Below are 17,974 nucleotides of genomic sequence, written 5' to 3' on the forward strand. Positions count from 1 at the left end.
ACAAACCACTTTGAAGATACAGCCAAAATAAAACAAAAAACCCAGCAGTGACTACACACTCCATAGATCTGAACCAGATGTGTCTTACACACCAAAGTACCATCAGAATCTTCATGCCGCATCAATCTTATGCATAATAAATGCTTTTCTTTAAGGAAAAAAGGTTCCAATGACTAGAAACCTGGGTTATTATCCTACTGAGGCCAAATACTAACCACCACCCCAATAACAAACATATGAAATACTTTTTTAAGAATTCCAAGTTTCTAATTTAAGGAGTCATTATAGACAATCCTCAGTAAATATTCCAGGATTTTATTAATTTTAAAAAAACACATTTATTAGGAGAAGATAGATCATAAGCTTAAATTTAAAAAGCAGTCCTTCTGGCAAGTGACTTTGTTTCTAACATGGACTAATATTTCCAGAAGTTCTCCTAAAACATTTGAAAATCCTTCCCAGGCTTTGGAAGGATAAAATGTTTCATAAACAAGCTTTCAGTATTATTATTTATTATTGTTATTTGAACCCAAATATTTTAAATGATCAAAATGATGTTTTTGTTTTTAATTCAACAATGTTCAAGATTCTACAGTCATCTCTACTTGATGAACAAACTCCCTGAAAATCTGTTTCTATTTCCATGCACCAATAGAATTTTATAACAAAAATAACCAAACTGAATTACATATCCCATATTTATTTTTCATCCGCAATTTCATTTCTCGCATTCATTGAATCTTCCCTCTTTTTTACAATTGCTACATACAGCTCAAGTTAATTTTGCTGAATTACTGGGGATGAGGAGAGAGTTTTCCTATTTGGTAGTTTCTAAGATTCAGACCCATCTATGGGAGCGTGGTCTTAAATATTTCTAAGAAAAAGTGAGCATGCTGGTGGAATAAAGACAAAAACGAGATACAGAATCTAAATGACAATTCTCAGCACTGGTCTGGATCTTACTTTAAAACTGCTGCATTTATTCCCTCAACGCTGTTTTCTTCATCTCACTAACTGCGGGTCTGTGAACAACATATTGAGAGCCTACTGTGAATAAGAACCCATGCTAGGTCCTGAAAACACAAACCCAATCCCAGAGGAGTTCACCCTCTGGCAGGAGGCATGAAGGCAAACCACAAATGGTGATTTCTCAAAACAGCTCTGTGGGAACCTGTAGAAGAAGCAAACTAACTTGGTCTAGGAGAATCAAGGAAGGGTCCACAGATGACATTTTAAACAGAGTCTTAAATGTTGAGTAAGAGCTCATCAGACAGAGAGAGACAGAGTGAGGAGGGGAGAGGACATTCCAGCACAGACAGAATGCCACATGCCAAGGCAGGATTAAAGTGGGTTCTTTTTTTGGCTGAAGTGTGCTTTGGAAGAAGTGTAAGAAAACTGGGTTGGTTAGATTCCTATGGTGAGGTATAATAATATACCCTGTTTCTATCGCTGTGTCTGCAGGGGCATTAGCACATGGCAGAAGAACAATCCAGAAAAGATAGGAGAAGGCTCTAAGGGTGCTGGGCCCCAGAAGACAGAATGGGAATGGAGTATATTACAGGGCAATGTGTCTTCACTATAGAGAGAGGAAGTAATGAGTCGTGTTCTCAATTCCTAATTCCATCTTCACTTAGATCTGTGTGTACGCAAGCATTTTGTCAGTTAAGTCTCCTTTTGCTTTCCCTTGATTTTACTGGCCAGCTAAATTAGATAGATAGATAGATAGATAGGTAAGAGATAGATAGACAGATAGATAACTTCATAAGTTCAGTGAAAGAGGGTATGAAAAAAAAGGTACAGTGAAATCATGTTTCTACCTGGCTCTGTAGAGGTGGTTAAAACATTTAAGTCACACAGTGTTTGCCTTGCTTTTATCAATGTATGGTATTGTCTATAGAGACATGCTAACAACATCTGTGTGGTTCCTTACAGGTCTGTGATTAGAGTAGGAAGTAAAGTGTAAAAAGCTTCCAAATCATTGTGTATATATACCACATCTTCTTTATCCATTCATCTGTTGATGGACATCTAGGTTCTTTCCAAATCAGGTTCACATGAAGCAATGTGGATAGTGAGAAACATAATGTACCAGTGAGAGAATCCAAGGAACCAGTCTTAAAAATGCATGTGGCATTTGAGCTCAAGTGTCATCCACATTAAAATGTCAGCCGAACCTCCTGGAGAAAATTTATGTTCTCTGAGTTTGTCCCTTTCTAAATGTTATGAAAATAAAACCGTAAGGCATCTATAGTAGAATTCTGGTTAAGTGAATTAATAAATTGAATTTGTCCAGGCATCCCAGGAATTAATATTGAACAGAGATAGCAGAAAACACTGATTTGATTGTAATGAAATCATCAAATAGAAACATAGCGCAAACTTCACGCTTAATTCTTTCATTAGCTGAAGTTATCTATAGCTTCGTAAAATATTCAATATTGGGAATATCTCTGCAAGACCACAGTTAAGGCTGTAAGTGGACTAAAAGGTCAACCCAACATATTTCCCATCGTATGTGTGATAGAATAAAAATAACCAAGATGTATTGGGGTTGCATAAATACAGAGGACCAAATCCCATGTTTATAGCCCTTAAAACGAGGGCTGAGTTATTTCAGCAACCACTGTGAATGGATATAATATTTTTGACATGTTAAAACTGTTGTTCATAAAACTTGAACCCTGTTGATGAATTTAAATAGGAACCACTTGTCTTAATATTAGATTAACAGCTATTGGTAGGACAAATTTCCACAATGTAGGCGTGACCACACAGTTTATTCCATACCAGGCAAAACACAAAAGGTCTTCTCTCGTTTTATACACATCTAATCATTTCATTTAAACAATATGAGTCAGTGCAGCTACAGTGAACCCAAGTCAGGAAATGGCACTGGTACTGAAAGCAAGTCGATAACACCATTTACAAGGAAGACAATGAAGGTGACTTATGGTTTACGCGTAGCAAGATGAACACATCTTAATCTTCACCTTCTCCCCAATACTCAACTAAAAGGATAGAATTAAAAAGAATGAGAAGAGTCTACAGCAGATAAAACAGGATGTTTTGGAAGTTGCAAAGCAGATGCGTAAATGTTAAATAACTTAGAAGGGCAAAGAAAGTTCAAACTTAAGTGTCTAGAGAAAGAGGTCCATAGGAAGCACCCAATTTTCTCCACAGATTCTCCAAAAGGCAACGAAATTGGTGGTACTGGATACCTCTGAAGATGGGGTATAGAACAGGGTAAAAAAAGACATTTTCTATCCCGTAGCCCACCTCCCATGGAATAAGACAAAAGTCAAGTCAGACAGGCTGTTCTGAGAGCAATGGTGGAAACACTAGGAAAAACCTCTCCAGACCTTCCCCTGGGACACCAGCCATTCTTTCCTGGGGACAGAGATCAGCCCAGGGGAAAAGAAGACATAAATACTAAAGCTTGGATCTCAAAAACCTCCATTCACATCAAATTATCTATATACCCCTCAGGCAGGCAGAGTTTCAGTCAGCTTTTCAATGCCTCGTTATTGAACATGACTTTATACCTATTGGATAAAAGCCTCTAGCTTGAAAACATAGACCAAACCAAACAAGAATGGAATTCCTGGGATTGCAGTGATGGGAAGTCCCTGGCCAACAGCAGCTCTGCAGACCTCAAGAGAGCCAGTCTCAAGGGGAAGAGAACAAATGGGCTCCTGGGTGGTGTCTCTGAGAAAAAAATAAATGGGGCTGGAAGATAATCTGATGTGGAGACAGATTTCAGAGAATAATTACAATAGTTTTAGAAATTCTTGCACTCAGTTGGTGATAGTTGCATAGAAAACTAAGCAATCAAAATAACTGTCAATGATTAGCTCAGGAAAACCAACAAACACAAGTCATCAGAGACGAGTCGTAATACTTTACAAGGCTCAGTTCAAAGAGCATCCAAATACTCATTCTTGTGCGCGCGCGCGCGTGTGTGTGTGTGTGTACGTGCGCGCACACGTGTGCAAGTGAATGTGTTTATATGTATATATAAAATGTTAAAAAAAATTGTAACCACAATGAGTAGACTGGGCAACAGAAGAGGAGGTGGGACTGAAAGACCTATTTTGGTCTTCTAAAGAAAGAATTCTACAGACAATGTCTCAAAGTGAATTTTTTAAAAAATGGCAAGAAAATCATTGTATTTAGAAATATGTAAGTAACATATCAGGAGGCTACTTTAGGAGTGAAAAATCAGACTGGGAAACAAGAAGGCATGAGGTGCCATTTTTTATTATAAAGGCACATCAATTATTCTTGTTTTTTAGAAACACTTTATTTTTAGATAGTTTTAGACTTACAGTACAGAGAGTTCTCATTTAACCATCACCTAGATTTCTCTATTGTGTGATTATCCCACTTAGCTTCGCTCTTCTATTTCAAAAGTGCTTTGCAACTTGAACCAGCTCGTTGATATCTACAAGAAAATCTTGCTGAGCCTGTAATTGGAACTAAGTTGAATCTATAGATCAAAATGGGGAGAACCAAAGAGAAAGACAAATACCATGTGATTTCACTTACATGTGGAATCTAAAAAACAAAACAAACAAAACAGAAACAGACTCCTAGATACAGAGAGCAATCCAGTGGTTGCCAGAGGGGAAGAGAGTAAGTAGATGGGCAAAATAGGAGAAGGGGAATAAAAGGTACAAATATCCAGTAATAAAATAAATAAGACATTGGGTGCAATGTACAGCATAGGAAACAGAGTTAATATGTAACAACTTTGTATAGTGGCAGAGAGTAGCTAGATTACCATGGTGATCACTTCCTAATGTATATAAATGTTGAATCACTCTGTTGTACACCTGAAACTAATATAATATTGTATGCCAACTATACTTCAAGAAAAAAAAGGGGGGGAGGGTGACAGCTTAAAAAGTATCCATTTTCCCAATTCATGAACATAGTATCTCTCTGTTTTTATTTAGGTCTTTGGTTTCTTTCATAGAGTTTTATAGTTTTCAGCATGCAGTTCCTGTAAATATTTTGTCAAGATTTAAATATTTTAATTTCTGTGGATGCTAATATAAATGGTATTTTTTAAAAATCAGAATGCCAGTTGTTTACTGCTAGTACATAGAAATACAACTGAATTTTGCATATTGACCTTGTATCCTGTAACCTTGCTGAACTCACTAGTTGTGGGGGCTTTTTTGTAGATTTGTTGATGTTTTTTGTGTAGATAATATCTTCTGTGAATAAACAGTTTTATTTACTCCTTTCCCAATCTGTGTGCATACTTCTTCTTCTTCTTTTTTTTTTTTAAGTTCCCTTATTACACTAAGACTCCCAATACAATGCAGAGAGAAATAGTGACAGCCTGCAATTGCTTGAACTCCTTTGTGAGGCATATCAAATTATTACAAACAAAAACAAAAACAAAACAAAACAAGATAGCATAAACCCAAAGCGTTTCTGGGTATAAATTAATGTAGCTTTGGAAAGCACAATGTTTCTTTGCTTTGTTTTATTTTTAAATTTGAGAAGTTTATATTGTTAACAGTGCTAGTGCTGGCTAGCAGTTCTGGTGCTTTTACTAACTGCTTCAACTTTCCATTCTCCGAAGGATAATTAGAAAATTCACAGTGATAAGTACTATAGCTCAATATCAGTAAATGTCACTTTCTAAACCAGAACCAATCAAATTAACTTCTCCTTTAAAAAAAAAAAGTTCTAATAATGATACTGTTATGCTGAAAATAAATAAAAAATAAATTTTAAAAAAAGTTTGGTGGGTTGTTTTTTTTTTTTTTAATTTGATAAAGAGCCAGACAAGGAAAGAGAGTGCATACGCAGGGGGAGTGGGAGAGGGAGAAACAGGCTTCCCGCTGAGCAGAGTGCCTGATGCAGGACTCAGTGCTGGGCTCAATGTGGGGCTCAATCCCAGGACGCTAAGGCAAATACTTAAGGACTGAGCCACACAGGTGCCCCAAAACTAATTTTTCTTAACATTCACCTTAATTTCCTTCTTTGTGGGGAATGACAATATTCTTTGCATATGAAAGACTTAATATTGTTCAATGAATCTGCTGATTAAAACCAAATCTGACAGTCAGAAACTTAGGCCTCAGGGGTAACCTCTGGGAACCTAGTTAATCGTAAAATAGTTCAAAGTATACTTCACTTTCTACTTTAATCACTGGGAAGAGCCTGTCCTACCCAACCTTGCTCCCACCAACTGTGGTAGAAAACTTAGTTGTAAGAGTTCATGGAGGTATAAAAACATAACACTCAGCATTTGCAAATCTCTTCCTTTTTATAGAAGAGGAACAAAAATAGTAATTACATTTTTTCGGCTATTTTAAGTTAACGAGAAGACAACACAAATCAAATTACAAATATTTTTCTAATCATATTTTATAGATTCTTTGTCTCAGTTATAAGAGTAATTAATTTGCTCAAACAACACCACCTTAAGAGAATTTGCTACTATGTACACTGTTTAGACTTTTCCTACCAGGAGAATAGTATTTGTGTTTTTTCCACAACTACACACTATGGGCTACTGGCTAACACCATAGAATCCTGGCAACCAGATTAAACCCTGCGGTTGTGTGACAAGAGGCAAGTTAGTGAACCTCTCACATGAAAACATTATACATCATTATAAATGACAAAAGGACCAAGCAGCTAATGAAACAGTAGTGGCAATGAAGCTATTTCTAGGTTACACGCTAAGATTAAAAAGTTGGGACTGTCGATGGTATGGTTTTTAATAACAAAAGAAAAGGGCATAGGGAGCTTATGTCCTGAATACTTTGGAGCCAGAAAACAGAAGAGGTCTCGTCTTCCGAAAAGACTGACTTGGACTGGCAGAGTTTCAAGGCAATAATATTCGTTCCAAAATAAGCCATTCCTCTGCATTTCCAACACATTTCAGAACATAAGGAAATGCTTTATATGATTCCATAAAGTTATTTTAAAATACAAACCCATTCTGTAGATGTAATGCCTCTCTCAACGAGGCAATTTTCACAGATGGCTTTTAAAAATTGAGTTGAAATTCTCACAAAGCACAAGTAATCATGTTACAGTGTCCAGTGCGGTGGCATCTGGTATATTCACTGTGTGTGCCACAACCACTTCTTCCTGGTTTCAAAACGTCTTACTCATTCCAGGAGTGTACTCTACGCCCGCCAAGCAGCCACCCCTCAGCCCGCTGCTCCATTCCACCCCGGGCAACTGCTGCTCAGCCAGCCGTCTCCATGCACTTGACTATTCCACATAAACCATAGGAGAGGAATTAGACAATAGGTGACCTTCTCTGTCTGGTTTCTTTCTATTAGCATAACGGTTTCAAGGTCCAACCAAGTTACGATTGGAACGATGGCCAGCATGAGTGTCAAAAATGTTTGTTGAATAATAGTAATTGATACTGGGGCGCCTGGGTGGTTCAGTGGGTTAAAGCCTCTGCCTTCAGCTCAGGTCATGATCCCGGGGTTCTAGGATCGAGCCCCGCATCGGGCTCTCTGCTCAGCGGGGAGCCTGCTTCCTCCTCTCTCTCTGCCTGCTCTCTGCCTACTTGTGATCTCTGTCTGTCAAATAAATAAATAAAATCTTTAAAAAAAATAGTAACTGATACTTACTTTAATTAGATGACCTTTTAATCATTTTACATATAAGGAAACTGAGGCTTAGAAAGTTTAACTGTTTTACTGGTCACACAGCCAGTGACTGTCAAGGTTAACATTAAAATCCACTCTTATCCATTAATCTTCAAAAAACACATAAAGTGGTGTGCAGCCACAGAATAATGATATCCACATTTAAGGTACCAGACATAAAAAAACCATTCATTCTCTAGGCTATCTCTAGAAGTAGATCCCAGAAAGAATATGGGCTGTGAATCGAGGAAAGGCTGAATTCAAATTCAAAACTTGCTCATTTTCAAGCACCGAGACCATAAGCAACCTACTGAAACTGTTCAAGTCTCCGTGTCCACAAAGGACACAAAGGGGTCTTATACTAACAAGCTGAGAGAGCCTAGGTCAGTCTTCTGCCAGGATGGCCCCACTCCTTAAATCTTCTGTGTGACTCCCGTCTTCTGGAAGCCGTCCCATCTCCCCCTCCACATATGGATGGCTGATCTCTAGAACCTTCCAACTCAGTGCATGGTCTTCAGGCCAGCAACCTGCACATTGCCTGGGAACTTGTAGCCAGTGAAGAAGTTTAGGACCAAGACCTACTGAGCCACAATCTGCACTTAATAAGCTCTCCGGGGGATTCACATGTGATTAAGTGTTTAAACAGCACTGCTCTGGCTGTCTCAAAAAAAGTGGCAGGACACCAAAACCTTAATACAACCTATTTAACCAAGACAGATAAAATAAGCAATAAAGTACTAAAAATAAGTAGTTAAGAACTCTTTTTCCTTTTTAAGAGATAGTAACTGACAGAGACTAAATACCAGACCGTAAGAGGGAAAGGATGCCGCACAATGATACAGACTCAAAGTTTCTTACTAAAACGTCCAGCTATAAGGTATATGGGCATTTATGTGAGATTTGTGCTGCTTGTAGGCTACCTAATCATTTCAGCCAGAAAAAATGAAAATGGATTATTCTTGGATTTTAGAGTGTAATGGCCCACTATTAACTACTTTTTACATATCACTAAGCGAAGACCAGGGTGACCTAGCATTTCACCAGCATACTTATATGTGAAGTCCAAACATCTTTATAAATAACACACACTCGTACTTTTCTTATCAAAATGAAAACAAAGAAATAAATATAACACATTCCAATGTAACTAAAACAAACATCAGAACATCATTTTGCCGTATGAAAACACAGTAGGAATTATTATTACCATCAATAAGCCAACTATTATGACTACTCAGAGCAATCACTGTTTCTTATTCTTTCTGTGAATTTGAGTTTAAAAGATTTTTTTTTTCTTACATGAGTGTCAGGTCACCTTATTTTCAATAAGTTTTAACAAGAAAACCATGAACTACATGGATACCTTCATAATATATAATGATGCACAATGTTTTTAACAAGACATTTTTAGTTCATCAGAGGCAAATCAAATTCTGAGGTTTCTTGAAGAAATAAGTATGTTTAGTCATGTACCTACACACTTACTCCTTCCACAAGGAAGCGCTGTGTTCCAGCTCCATCCTGGGTCCTGGGCTAGGCAAGAAATGACAGGCATGGTCTCGGCCCTCAAAGAGCTTGTAATTGCTAAATAACCAGGGTCTGTTAAAGAGTTTCTGCTTTTCTGTTTGAAACTTTCTTTATTTTGCCCTAGTCCCCTGTGCCAAGGAGGTGAGGGGCTACCTTGAAGTAAGTTTTACCACTAAAATTACCATTGACAATATAACAAGTGAAGCGAATGTTCTACTACAATAAAGTGTACATGTCAGATCAGAAATATTGAAGGTTAAGTGGCACAGACTTGCAGCTACAAAATAAATAACTCATGCAAAAATTAATTGCTAAAAGAGAAGATCTTAAAAGTTCTCATCACATGGGGCACCTGGGTGGCTCAGTGGGTTAAAGCCTTTGCCTTCGGCTTGGGTCGTGATCCCAGGGTCCTGGGATGGAGCCCCGCATCGGGCTCTCTGCTCAGCAGGGAGCCTACCTCCCCTTCTCTCTCTGCCTGCCTCTCTGTCTACTTGTGATCTCTGTCAAATAAATAAATAAAATCTTTTAAAAAAAAAGTTCTCATCACAAGAAAAAAATTTTTGTGACAGTGTGGTGACAGATGTTAGGTAGACTTCCTGTGGTGACTGCTTTGTGACGTATACAAATCTTGAATTGTTATGTTGTATGTCAGTTACACTGCAATTAAAACCTGTGAATAACATTAAGTATTTGTATACTATTCTTTCTTGCTTTGTTATTATCTAAGAAAACCAAAATCATAAAGAATTCTATGGGGGGTGGGGGGAGGGGGACGCCTGGCTGGCTCAGTCTGTAGAATGTGTGACTCTCAATCTCTGCACCCCAAGCTGGATGTAGATATTACTTAAGAATAAAATATTAGAAGAATTATATAAAACAAAATTCAGTGGAGAGGTGCTTCTCCATGTACTGAAGGACACTCTCCAGTGGTCAGAAGAAAACCAACTCAAAAGAACTAAGAAATAGATCCAACACACGCCGAAGTCAAGCTGTTACTTCAGTTGACAAAACCACTTTGGTTACATATTTCTCATTCTCTGGTAAAGAAAGCCTAAAAGATTTCCTGTAGAGAATTTTCCAGGGCAACACATTTTAGAAGAAATGTATTGTGTGGATCATACATAAAAAGTATCAGGTACCAAAATCTACAATGTTGCCAACTATAGTTTTGAAGAAGGTATGACAGTTGTCTAAAATCCTGTTGTCCAGGGGCGCCTAGGTGGCTCAGTGAATTAAGCAACTACCTTCAGCTCAGGCCATAATCCCCGGGTCCTAGGATGGAGCCCCGCATCAGGCTCCCTGCTCAGCCGGCGTCTGCTTCTCCCTCTCCCTCTGCCTGCTGCTCTCCCTCTTTGTACATGCTCTGCTCTCTCTCTCTCTCTAACAAATAAAAATCTTTAAAAATAAATAAATAAAAGAAAAGAAAATCCTGTTACTTCTTGTATCAGCTCTCCTCAAAACCTAGTATTATCACTAAAGCCTAATTCACAGAGATACTCAGGCAGACACAGAGTTCACGCGTGCTGTTCTTTAGAGACCTATTTTTACTGGAGTACAGAGCTTAGAAACCTGAAAGAAGGGACAGCTAACAACGTTTCTGGCATTAATGACAGATACCTAGGATTATATGTAAATGACGGATGTTCAAAAAGTCCCAGAGAATCAAATCATGGTTGCACTTTTCTGATGAAAACCTAAAGTTAAGATATTCTGTGTTGTTACTGCAAATGAAAATGGTTTCACTGGGTGTCAGACTGAGCACAAGTGACAACTGAGGAACTCCACAGAAAGTTGCAGAAGTGATATGTCAAAGACGTACCTATAGGGACAGCTGGAATTTTTTCTAAAAACGAGTTTGCATTTGCGACACAACTCCACATTGACTAAGTGGAGGTCCTAGAGTCATCAGTCATAAGGCAAGAAGGAGATCATTCGAGGTTTAAAAAAATTAAGAACTGCCTCAGTAAATGCCACCACCATCTACCTTCAGGTGCTCAAGGAACAAATTTAGGGAAGAGCCATCTTGACTTCTCTGTTGATACGTGCCACATGTTACCAAATCCTGTTAGATCTTCCTAAAAAATATACCAGTCTGATCTCTTCTCTCAACCTATCTGCCACTACGCTAGTCAAGCTCATTATAATTTCTGACCTTGATGGTCTTAACTGACTTCTTCTGGTCGCTCTTACTCTTACCTTCCTGCAATCCATTCTTTCCATAGAAGCCAGAGAGATCAAAGCCTATCACTCTCTAGTTCAAATACTCCAGTGGCTTCCCCAACTCCTGACCGTGACCTCCACGCGCCCTGGTCGCGGACAGCCTCTCCAAATACCTAACCCTGCTCTCCTCCTCACTCAAGTGCCTTGGGGCTTTCTCTCCCTTGCAAAGTCTCAGCTTCAAGACCCCATGCACTTGCTTTTTTCTTTTTTTTTTTTTGGTGATGCGTATTAATTAGATTCTGTCTCGCCCCTTTACAAAACTGAAGAACAAATTATTGATGTATAGATATGAATGCCCAAAATGATGATGGAATCTCATTCACATTCTAGTCAATGGTTTTGTCCAGAGTGACTTCTCACACTCAAAAACAGCCCTCCTTTAAACTCCACTACTAGTCATCCTAATATAGGATAATACATAATTATATTTATAATTATATATTATATATATAAATATATTTATAAATTATATATATTATATAACATATAATATATAATAGGACGGTGACGATCACAGTCCTATTCACAAATCTTCTCAAATGTTCTCAGGAAGGGCAACACTAAAGCCTTCGATTTTCCATGGGCAATGACTTCCCCCATCTATCCTGAGTCTCCATGGACCCAGGAAAGCACAGTGTCTCCAATGTGGAAAAACCACGCGGCAAATCCACATTGGAGTTCATCTGAGGAACTGCCAGGAGGAAGCAAAGGGCTGGCAGAGAGGACGGAGCATCCGAGTGGGACCACCTATGTCCTGGGGCGCAAGGGAGGTCCTACCGCAACACGCCTGAGGCTCTGCAGAGGAAGAGTGTGTGCATTTTCCAGTAACTACCTCGGGGAAGGCAGCGATGCGCTACAGGCCATATGCTTCTCCATAAACAGGATCCATTATTTTAATAATGGAAGTTTAAAAATTAGGTGTACTTTGAGATGACTACTTACAGTCACTGCCTTAGGATAATGCCTTTATCAAGACTGTTTCAAAGGTCCACATTCAAATCAGGCAGGTTATTTTTCCTAGTATCTCCATCACTAAACACAACTGCAAAATTTGTGCACTAAACACTATTACAAAAATGCTCTGTAAGGACTCAATAGGACAGTGGGTACGAAAACTTTTTTTTAATTTTTCTTAAGATTTTATTTATTTATTTGACAGAGAAATCACAAGTAGGCAGAAAGGCAGGCAGAGAGAAAGGAGGAAGCAGACTCTCTGTTGAGCAGAGAGCCCAATGTGCGGCTTGATCCCAAGATCCTGAAATCATGACCTGAGCCCAAGGCAGAGGCTTTAACCCACTGAGCCACCCAGGCACCCCGTGAAAACATTTTTTAAAGTGGAAGTACTTTATCAAGGTGTAATTATCTGTGGCACAGTAAGAAGGATTTTGGAATCAAGCCGACGTGGATTCAAAGAAACCAACAGGAGACCTTAGACAGCTTGGTATTATAAGTGTCTAGCACATGGCTACAGCCAACAGATGCAACATAAGCAAACAGCTCAAAAACCCTAGTGATAAATGTGGTACACCAAGCATACTTTGCTTAAACATTATTCTTAGAATGTGCTCAGAAGTTAAGGTTAAAAAGAGAGAATGGTTTTCAAGATGATTCTCTTTAGTCTTGGGAAGACAGCATGATCGACTACAATACTGGTGACAATCTTGGACTACCGGTCCAGTTCTGCCACTGCTCACAGTTCTAGGACAGCAACTTTGCCTTCTTCAGTAGCAAACGAGAGGTCCAGGCTGCATGAACTACAGGCTTCATTCTAGCTCCGACATTTGATTCTATGCTCACACCAGTTAAATCAGAATCACCACTTCCTGAATCCAGTGTGAGAAAGCCAAAATTGCATCCCATCATTTCAAGAAAATTAATTCATTATGACATCATTCTTTGATTTATGACACACTTGATTATAAAGTGTTTTTTGTTCTCTTGTTAATAGTCAAAGTGTCTTGAAATTTGGCTGTGGAACTGTCCAAACTCCGTATTTGCATTTACAACTGTTTAGCTTTCCAACTCTGTATCAAGCCTTGTTCCTAAGCTGTTCAGAATTAACATGTTTTGACCTGAATATAGGCTGACTCACTCCTCACTGCTATATGGTATCTTTGAAGCGGAGAAGGAGCTCTATGTAACAGGAGCCAGAAAGAAGCGGCCTCGGTCACAGGGCATTCCATTAGCTTTCACTGAACACAAAGCAGTAGAAAGGTAAAGCAGAATTGTAGATAAGTCAGGGAAGAACAGACGAACACCAAATAGGTGAAAGTTAGAAGATAAGGTCTCTAAAGAATTCAAACAGCACTAAGCTTAAACACAATTAAAAAAAAAAAAAAAAAAAAAAGCTTTGGTCCTCAGGGATCCTTCGGTCAAATCAATTTCTTTATTTTTCTGTTGTGTTACTTCCTGTCTCCCACGAATAGGAAACAGAGCAACACCCAACACGGTTTTCTATTTCTCTGTATCTGCCAGACAATTTAGTCATGAAGCAGGAAAAACACAAATTATTCTCCCTGCTGAAAACAGCAGGGTTAACAATGAAAGTAGGAACCACTATAAACATGTACAAATTGCCAACACAGTTTTCAAAAAAAAAAAAAAATTTTTTTTAAATAAAAATTCAAACTGAATTTGTTATAAAATCATTATATTTTTTTGATATGACTAACTGGGCCACATACAACCATCTAATTTTGAAGAGCTGCTAGAAGCCTCCTTTACAAGCAATTTCCAGAGAATACCACACAAACCCTGAAATAAAAACATTCTCAGTAATGTTTTTCTTGGAGGCAAGCTCCCACAGCTAGCCAAAAGGAATATTTTAAGAATCCCCCAAATTGCATTGGGGACAAGGAAAAAGGAGGGGAACCAGAGAGAGAGAGAGAGAGAGAGAGAGTCATTCCTTTACACAAAGACAATGTGAAGTGTAGCATATGGACGCTTCACAACTTGGCCCTAGAAGAAACTGCACACTACGGAGTTCCTATCTAAAGGCACACACAAGCAGCCGATGAGCATTAAACTGTGTACTGAGCTTAGCCATTATGTCACTTGGCTTTATAAATGACAATGGCAGCTATTCTGTCTCAAAAGAGTTTATCATGCATGAGTTCAAGCCCCACGTTGGACATAGAGATTATTTAAAAAAAAAAAAAAGTTTATCATGTTTGAGCAATTGCATTTTTTAGGCAATTAAAGGAGGGAGGCCATGCAAGAAGCAATGATCTTTTACTTAAGTGAGATAAACAGGGAAAGAAATTCAGTTCATCTCTAAACTTTTTTTTTTTCCCTTAAGAGTGCAAGTCAGCAATAATCTATTAAAATCAATAAACACGCAACACCAGTGAGAGGAAACACTTGACAGACATCACAAGTAGACCACAAATAGACAAGCAGGCACTTTATACAGCAACAGATCTGGTCCTTTTCAGTTTCCCAGGAACTGGTACTTCTCACAAGTCATGAAATGTTTAGGCATCACTGGTAAAGCAACGTCTGAAGCGGCCTTCAGAGGAAGATACTAAAGCCAAAACTATCGCTCTCAAAATCTGAGTGATCACCTACAGCAACACTGCTCTGATGGTTTTGGAGAAGGTTAAAATATATGAAAATCAGTACTATAGTGGCTTTTACAGAAGTGGGATTTCCAATATACCGAATTACCTCCAGATACCCCAGAGTACTCTTCTTAGGTCCCTCAAAGAACAAATGTGGGCATACTTCCCAGTGTCCACCCAGACCCCACCATGTTTCCCTCCTGTCCTCGCTGGGGGTCCCCCAGTCAGACCCCACTGACTTCTACATGCCCGCCGCACTCACGAGCCCTCCTGCTCATTCCTCAGAACTAGCAAGGACAGAACGAACGGCCCATCACAAAGGTCTCAAAGTTCCCACTTGTCCAGAGAAAAAGTATCTTTTTTAAATTGTAGGGTTAATGCAGTCTGTGGACAAAACTGGTGACAGTAGACAGTGAGTGATTCTCACAGCTCTTTGGGGAAGTTGATACATTGTCATCCCTGCTGTAAAGCTAACATTTATTAAATTCTTAATTCCTGTCAGTCACTGATGTGAGCACTGTGCACGTTTAATACTTAGCTTTCACACAATCCCGCGAAGGAGGCAGGGTCCTTGGCTCCGAGTCACCAACAGGGAGCCGTGGCTCCGTGAGGAGGTGTTCCGCTCTCAGCATTTAGGCAGCTGAATGGAGTCTACTCCCGTTTTATGTGGGGATGGGGGCTACCTTCCAGCCTGTGAACCCTCCAGATCTGGGGTCAGCCGTGGAGCCTGGCATTGAACTCTCCTGTACTCAGTTATTTTTCCTGTTGCTTCATGTTATCATCCTAGTAACTGTTAAAACAGCAGAAGCCTGGATCTCGTGTTCTACTATTATGGGTCTTCTACGTCAAGATAACCATAATGTAAACGTACTGCCAATGTGGACATTGTAAATGATGAAGATAATATGATAAAAATACACAGGGCCCTCCAAACGGAGCATGCATGTATTTACGTATGTGTACAGATGTGTATTTTCAGGGTAGTTATTTAGACAGTAATATCCTTTTCATTCCTATTCTCTCTGAGTAACTATTTGATTTTGGTCTTCCGAGTAGAAGCCAAGTTAAATTTATGAACCTGTCCAAAGTCTTATCTTATAAAAGAAACTGGCTTAATCAATGGTTTAGTTTGGGAAAAAAAATATTAAATATTCAAGCAGCTGCTTTACCACTATTTAAAATCATGATACTGGTATATTCAATGCGTTATTTAAAAATATGAACTGATTGCTTTCGTGCACAAGCTCGCTAGTGTAAAAACCTGGAGGAAGCCTCTCAGGGTTCAGCATTCCTACAGTCTCAGTCCCCTCTCTTCTCTTGTCCTAGAGGTCCACAGAGCCAGTCCTCCTCCTGTAGGCCAGCACAGATACCCACAGCATCACCCAGTGAGCATGAAGGAACAGGAACACCTTCAAAATAGTTAGAGACCTAAGGCAATCTGTTTTATACTTTTTGTAGGCATTTCTTCTTTATTTTTATTTTCTTAATGTTCTCTATTTCTCAACTGTCTTTCTTCTTGTTTATAATCCATAAAGCCAGTTCTGAAGACAAAAAGTCTTAAATAGATATATTGGCAGAGCTGGTTCCTTCCAGACACTCTAGGGGAGGATCTGGTCCAAGATTCCCTTGGCTGCTGGAAACCCTCTGCGTTCCTTGTTCATAGATTCATCACTCCAAGCTCTGCCTGTTCACACAGGCATCTACTCTAGCATCCTTCTAAGCTATCTTGAAGCTTCTCCTACCGATTAAAAGTCATCAACCTGGGGTACAGTGAAGTGGATAATATGGTGCTTATGGAGTTAGTATCCTCATACTTATGGGACTCCAGAATGATGTATCCCCTAGAAGCCATCCACAGCTGAACCCCAGAATTGTGATTGTTACCTTCCATGGTGAAAGGAGCACTGCAGATGCAATGAAGTTGAGGACCTTGAGATGGGGAGCTGTGCTGGCTTATCCAGCTTGGCCCCATGAGAACACAAGTATCCTTATAAGTGAAAGACAGAGGCCAGAAATCAGAGCAGGTGTGATAAGAGAAGCAGAAGTCACTTCCTGCCAGGGGCCATAAGCCAAGGAAAGCAGGTGGCCTTTAAAGCTGGAAAAGGCAGGAAACAGACTCCCCCTAGAGATTCTGGAAGGAATGCGGCCCTGACAACACCTGGGCTTGAGCCCAGAGAAACCTATTTTGGACTCCTGACCTCCAAAAACCATAAGAGAATAAATGTGTGCTTTTTTTTTTTTTTTTTTAATATGTGCTACTTTTAAGCCAATAAATTTATGGCAATGTGTTACAGCAGCCACATGAAATGCATACAGTACCATGGACTCCTTAGAAGAAGAAATTATTCAAGGTGGTATCACCTTGTGCTTATTTAAGAGAATTGCTTCTGGCTGAGTTGGCCGAGTTTCTGGCAAGGATCCATAGGTGACATGTGGGCTCCTGGTGCTACCATCACTGGGTACCCAGCCAGAGGGAGCCACCATCCTTCGAAAAACACAGCTCAGGGCATCTTGCTCCCTGAACAGAAACTTTCTGATAGCTCATCATGACACAGGAACATTATCCAAATACTACCACGGCCAAGCTTCCCTTCACCCGCTGGCTCTCTTGTCTCATCTCCTACTTTTTCTCTTGGTGAGTCCCCACCGAGCCTTCTTATTATTCCTCAAACATACTGGTCCTGCCCTCGGGATCCCGCCCTCGCTGGAGCAGTCAGTGCCTTGAAGACTGGACCTAAGAGCCGTCTGGGAACTCCAGCAGCCCAACACCTAGAGGCTAGCGTTCTATGGGAGATGGGGGTGCAGCTGGTGGAAGTGGAGCTTGGGCAGCCCTGCAAAGAGAGAAGAGGACCATCCTATCCTGCGGTCAGCTGGTCCACCAGCAGGGAGTCCACAGCGCAAGAGAGTCATCCAAGCTGTGGCAAGAATCATGGTTGTCTTTTTTTTTTTTAAATAAGATTTTATGTATGTGTGTATGTATGTATGTATGTATTTGAGAGGGAAAGGGAGAGCGAGAGAGAGTGAAAGTGGGATAAG

General features: G+C 39.6%; 1 protein-coding gene across 3 annotated transcripts in view; it reads right to left on the reverse strand.

Annotated features, from left to right (window-relative positions):
- Positions 1 to 17,974, reverse strand: part of MCPH1 (microcephalin 1) — a 240,832-nt gene that overhangs the window by 129,985 nt on the left and 92,873 nt on the right. The window lies entirely within an intron of this gene.

The sequence above is a fragment of the Mustela erminea genome, chromosome 21, assembly GCF_009829155.1.
Source record: "Mustela erminea isolate mMusErm1 chromosome 21, mMusErm1.Pri, whole genome shotgun sequence".
Taxonomy (NCBI): Eukaryota; Metazoa; Chordata; class Mammalia; order Carnivora; family Mustelidae; genus Mustela; species Mustela erminea.